Below are 6,000 nucleotides of genomic sequence, written 5' to 3'. Positions count from 1 at the left end.
TCTGCGGGAACAGTTGGACTGCTCAGAGGAGAAGATAGAGAAATGGATAGCGGTGACTGAGAGAGACAGCCAAGCAGCTCAGGAGCAGCAGGAGCAGTCCCTGGGACAGTGCATGAGTTCAGAGCCTCCTGTGAATGGCACATTGCCTCCAATGAGAGACTGTGCTCTGAGAAGGAGGCCCTGCAGCAGCACTTAGAGAGGCAGACCCAGCTGCTGGAGCAGCTGAAGCAAGTGAAGGGCTCAACAAACTGGAGAGACCAGGTGGTGTCCCCGAAGTGGCAGGACACTCTCAAGCGCCTGGAAGCCACCAGATCACAGGAGGAGTGCCTGCAGGCCCAGCTGAGCTTCCTGGCTTTCCCTGGGGAAGGGGAAGTCATGAGCCCTTGAGAAGCAAAAGGTAAGGAGGTGACTCCCCCCAACTCCAGCCGATGTGACCATCACAGAGGATGATGTCTCTCAGACCAAGAGTGATATGGCTCTGAGAGTGCTCTTGGAGGATGAGATCCACAGGGGGAAACTCCTGCTGCAAGAATGGCAGGCCAGCTGCAGGCACGCCCTGGCCGACCCAGCAGCTCAGTGCCAGACTGAGCTCGAACTACAGGACCTCAGCCCCATGAGCTGCCACCACAACATGTGTGAGGATGGGAAGCAGGACAGATGGGCATCTGAGAAGAAAATCTGCTTTGTCCATGACCTGCCTGATGAAGTGGACTTCCAGAGTCCAGCAGGTGAGCTCCACCATTGATGCAGCCAGCTGTTGGCACACATCCGAACTATCAAGGAGTCCCTCATGATGTGTAAAGAGCAGATGTTGGTCCTGAATGCGCTGTGTTAGGAGAAAGCCCAGTGCATGCACTGGCTGTCCTGGGAGAAGATGGAGAAGAGGAGAGTGCTGTGGGAGCTGCAGTCACTCCTCGCAAGAGAAGGCATAGACAGCAGTCTCCAGATGCCAGCACAGGCTGAGGCCCCCACCACCAACACTGCTTCAGACTCCTCAGGGCCTGTGGTGGGTAAAATGAGGGAGGAGCAGAAAGGTTTTGAAGAATTGCAACTTGAAGACAGCATGGGAACTGCCAGAGGAGAGGTCAGGGTTCCCGACCCCATAGTGGACTCCCCTAAGGAGCAGGTCCTGCCCCAGATGCCCCAAATCCAGATCCGCCTACAGCTCCCAGGCTCAGAGGAGGAGTGCTCCCTCACTTTCTCCTGTAGACTGATGCGGATGATAACTTTCTATGTGACATACTGACTCTCAAAAGCCTTGGCAGCCACCAGAAGTAGGTGACCAAGTGGCTTTCTCTCTGGCCTCCATCTGCAGGGCGATGGGAAGGTTAAACTGGAGGTAGGGTAGGGCAGAGGCTGAAGGGAGTTTGCCCAAACTCAAGGGACATCTAATGGCCCATTGGTGGCCAGGAAAGAGGTCCATGTTATGCTTATCACAAAGTATAAATTGTTTTCAAAGAAAAAAAAAAAGCCTAAAAACAAAGATTTGTTCTTGCAGCCCTGGGGCTTGAACTCAGGGCCTGGCCACTGTTCCTGAGCTCTTTTTGATCAAGGCTGACCCCACCTCCCCTTCCAGCTTTTTCTGTGTGGAATAGAACCCAGGGCTTCAGGCATTCTAGGTGACCACTCTACCCCTGAGCCACATTCTCGTCTAGGATGATTCTCTCCCCTCCCAAACCCATATGGCCATTCCTCAGATAAATAGGACGTAGGGGCTAGGATGAATATGAAGCACAAGTCTGGTTCACACCAAAATATTCCCCCGTGTCCTCTTCCCACGTCCTTAGTTGAAGTTTCTCTTCTACCATTGAGGGATGAGAGGGTGAGGGGAGTCCCAAGAGAGTACCAACCACAGTGGCCCCCTGAAACCCACATCCTTCTCCACACAAGTGGTCCTCCAGATTCTGATCTTACCTGACTCAATGTGAAGTCTACACTGTCTCCCCACCACTGCAAGGCTCAGGATGAAATAAAGGTCAGCCCTGGCCTCAGCCCACACCCAAGGTGGAAGCTCCTAGTCCCAGACCTACTTCCACCTCTGACTGCCCCTAGTTAGGCCAGACCCACCATTCACCAATATGTTGGTGGTGATGACCTCACGGATGGATTCCAGAAAGAAGGTCTATGGCAAAGAGCAAAAGCACCAGGGGGAGCAGGGCAGAAGGAAGTGGGAGTGATTGCTCTGGGATCTTCTTTGGAGCCCTCCCATCCAGCCAGACACATGCAGACCCAAAGCACAGACAAGGCCAGAGGGCGAGACGAGATGGAGGAGCAGAGGACTAAAGGAGGTACTTCTTTGTCTTGGAGGACTTGATTAATTCCAATTATAATTAATTCCAATTATATTTGGCCATGCCAATCCCAAAGACAACATGCAATGCCTCTCTGTGTTGTTGTTGGCCGTGAGAGCTGTCCCTGAGCTCTTTTTCTCAAGGCTGGCACTCTACACCTTGAGCCACATGGACACTTTTGTTTCCTGATGGTTCATCGATAATAGTCTCATACACTGTCCTGCCCAGACTGGCTTGGCTTCCTGAATAGCTAGGATGTCAGGCATGAGCCACCAGTGCCCAGTATGTGATGCCTTTTGAAGGCATCTTGGTGATTCTGTAAAGGAGCCCTGAAGGGCCTGGATAGACCATGACCCAATCAAGGAGCTGGGATGGGGGAAGGTTGACCTTCTAGCTATTCTGTTCCCTCAAAATTGAAGATGCCAGGTGATGTATCCACCAACACCTAGGCCAGCAGCCACCATGCTCAATGGGGACAAAGTAGAGAATACCCAAATACTGCAGTGTAGAAATCTCTGATTTTGCATGTATGTGGTGTGCATGTGTGTGTGTGTGTGTGTGTGTGTGTGTGTGTATGTATGTGAACTCAGGGCCTAGGCTCTATCCCTGAGTTTTCTTGCTCAAGGCTAGTGCTGTGCCATTTGAGCCACAGCCCCACTTGCTTTTCGATGGTTAATTGAGGTAAGAGTCTCAAGGACTTTCCTCTCCAGGGTGGCTTTGAATCATGATGGGGGCCCTAGGTAAGCAAGAGTAAACACAACTCACAAGTACTATCCCTATGGTGGGCCACTCCTGCCCCCTGGTGGCCACACACAGAACAAGTGGCCCTGTGCCATCATCCTCTAGAGTTCAATTTGGGGAAGTGACCAGGGCCAAGCTTTTTGCTCACCCTGATTGCTGATGCCAGAGCAGGTCTGTTCCACCCTAGGCCAAGGGAGCTCCAGGAGGTCCGACTTTCCAGGGTCACAAGGAAGGGAGAGGTCAGCTCCAGGCTGAGCTAAGAGCCTTTGCCCACAGATACCCCAACTTGGCCTTAGTTATCACCATAAGACCTGTCAAAGAACAACCCAAAAAAACAAAATTGGAGCTGTGCCTCCAAGTGGTAGAGCTCTGGCATTGAACCAAAGAGCTCAGGGACAGGGCCCACAAGCTTTGAGTTCTAGAACCCCAGCTGACCTTCCCCCATAAAACACAGGCTGTCTAAATGTGAGTTAGTAGGATTTGTGAAGTGTTTCTGAAGAATGGTGATACTGAAGAAAGCACCATAATTCTAATGACAGCTGAACTTGTGACATACCACTATGTGCTGAGTCCTTAACAGGGTGCTATTTACTGGGTCCTTCCCTCATGGGAGTTATGTGCTGAGTCCTCAAAAAGGTGCTGTTTGCTGAGTCATCCCAAGGGTGCTATGTGCTGCGTCCCTGAGAATAGTGGGCCGTCTTGGGTTTTTCAAAGGTTGCTGTGTGCTGAGTCCATTACACAACGTACTGTATGCTGAGTCCTTCAAAAGGTGTGGTGTGCTAATGTATCACAAAGGGTCCTGCTATGTTCTGATCCCTTGCAAAGAGAGGGATGAGGTGAGTTTTTTGAGTGCTGTGTGCTGAGTCCTTTACACAGGGTGCTCTGTACTGTCCTTCAAATGGTTCTGTGTGCTGAGTGCTTCCACAGTGTTGTCCGTGCTGAGTCCTTCAAGATTGTTCTGTGTTTTTCAAAGGATGCTGTGCACTAGGTGTTTTAAACAGCATGCTTCAACACAGGGTGTGATGAGTCCCTGGGAAAGAGTGCTACGTGCTGAGTTTTTCAAAGTGTGCCATGCACTGAGTCCTTTACACTGTGGGTTATGGACTCCCTCCTTCAAAGGGTACTGTGTGCTGAGTGCTCTACCCAGCATACTACATGCTGAGTACTTCAAAGGGAGCTGTGTGCTGAGTCATTTTCACCGGGTGCTTTGTGCTGATTTTGGAAGTGTGCTGTGTGATGAGTCATCCTAAAGGGTGCTATGTTCTGAGTCCTTGAGAGGTGGTTATCCCCAACACACACACACACACACACACACACACACACACACACACATCAACCCAAACACAAACATAAACACACATACACACCAGTGTCACCATGCACCTGCTTGGTGTGTGGAGTGGAGGGCGATGGAGGAGAGTCTCCTCCAGTGGTGGGTTTGAGGGGAGATTGGATACCCTGGGCCTGTACTGGGGGTGGGGGGTAGTGCTGAGCTGAGGTAAGGCTGCAATTGCCATAGTCTAGAAGCCTCAGGGCCCAGTCAGGGCTGCAATTGTGGCCAGAGGTGAGGGATGGCACCCAGGGGAGGAGGGGGCAGGGTCCAGGAGCACACTTTGGTGGCAGCAATGGCCAGTGTCCCAAGGGGGCAGGGGTGTGTGCGCAGAAGGTGTGGGGTGGCCCAGGAGAGGAGTGTGGGGCTAGAGAGAGCTGTGAGAAGAGGGAGCACAAGCACATGCACCAGTGGAAAAGGCTTCAGTGGCTGGCGCCTGCTCCGAACATAGTGTGGGTCCTAGCCAGGAGCGCACAACACGCGGAGCTGCAAGGCAGGCACATAGCCGCAAGCAGCCCCTGGGAGGCTCCCAGCCATGGTGGCCCTGAGTCTGAGGTCCCTCTGTGAGAAACATAGCAGAGGCAGTGGCCGCCACAGGTTAGAAGGCCGCTGAGGCTGCCGTGGTGGCTGAGGAGAAGCAGAGGCTGCTTGCAGCCCCACCACGCACCAGTGCTGCATTTCAAACATGGTGCTGCTGGCTCAAAACCGCGGAGCCTCTAGCAGTCACCTGGTTGAACTGGTGTGCCCTTGGCCTGCTTGTGGCCCTGACTTGGTTCCAGCCCTCAGTCCTCAGACTCCTGGTGCGCACCCAGAGTCGCAGCCTACAGCTTCTCACAGCAGCACACTTGAGTGGCTGACCTGTGCTCCTGTACCCCACGACTCCCCCTCCCCCGCAAACTCCACCCCCCACTCTACACTTATTCCTCACACTCAGGGACCTGGACCTTGCCTCTCACCTCCCCCTCCAGTCCTGCCTGTGCCTCCCCCATGCCCCACAGTCTGTCCTGGCTCTGCCACAAATGCACCCCAGGGGTGGGGTTTGGAGGTGGGTGTCCACCCGGGAACCACTCTCATCTCTAGTGGCCAGTGTCCCAGGAAAAGGGGAGCTGCAGAGATGGGGAGGAGAGGGCACCACAGAGCCCTTGTCCTGGAGCAGTGGAAGTCACACAGCTGTGCATCTGCCCATTCCTCTCCCTGGTGGGAACCTGGTGGCTTTAGTCAGAGGTGGGGAGTTGCACCTCCACACCTGCCTTCTCGATTGTTTTCCCTTTTGATGGTGAGTGGTGGGTGTTGGATGCAGAAGATAGACCTGCTTGCTGTGTGAGCCTTTGTCTTCTGTGCTCAGTCACCCTTTCACCTGAGGACATTCCCAGAAGAGCCCACTAGAGAGGTGAGGGCACTGGGGTCAGATAGAAGGTGGATATTTGGGAGAAAAACATACCCGCTCTGACACACATATGCCCGGCCTGTACCCCCAACCCCAGCTGTCAACAGTTCTGACTGGGTGATCACATTTCCCAGTTCTGCCAGCTTCTGCTAGTGCTCCCAGTCCATCTGGTCTCCTTGTCCTCCCCAAGAACCTGCCAAGTCACCCAGAAGTATGTAGGCTGGAAGTATGGAGTCCATCCATGTATATAA

The sequence above is a fragment of the Dipodomys spectabilis genome, unplaced genomic scaffold, assembly GCF_019054845.1.
Source record: "Dipodomys spectabilis isolate Male_0828 unplaced genomic scaffold, ASM1905484v1 ptg000239l, whole genome shotgun sequence".
Classification (NCBI taxonomy): Eukaryota; Metazoa; Chordata; class Mammalia; order Rodentia; family Heteromyidae; genus Dipodomys; species Dipodomys spectabilis.
Note: the sequence above shows the minus strand (reverse complement) of the source record.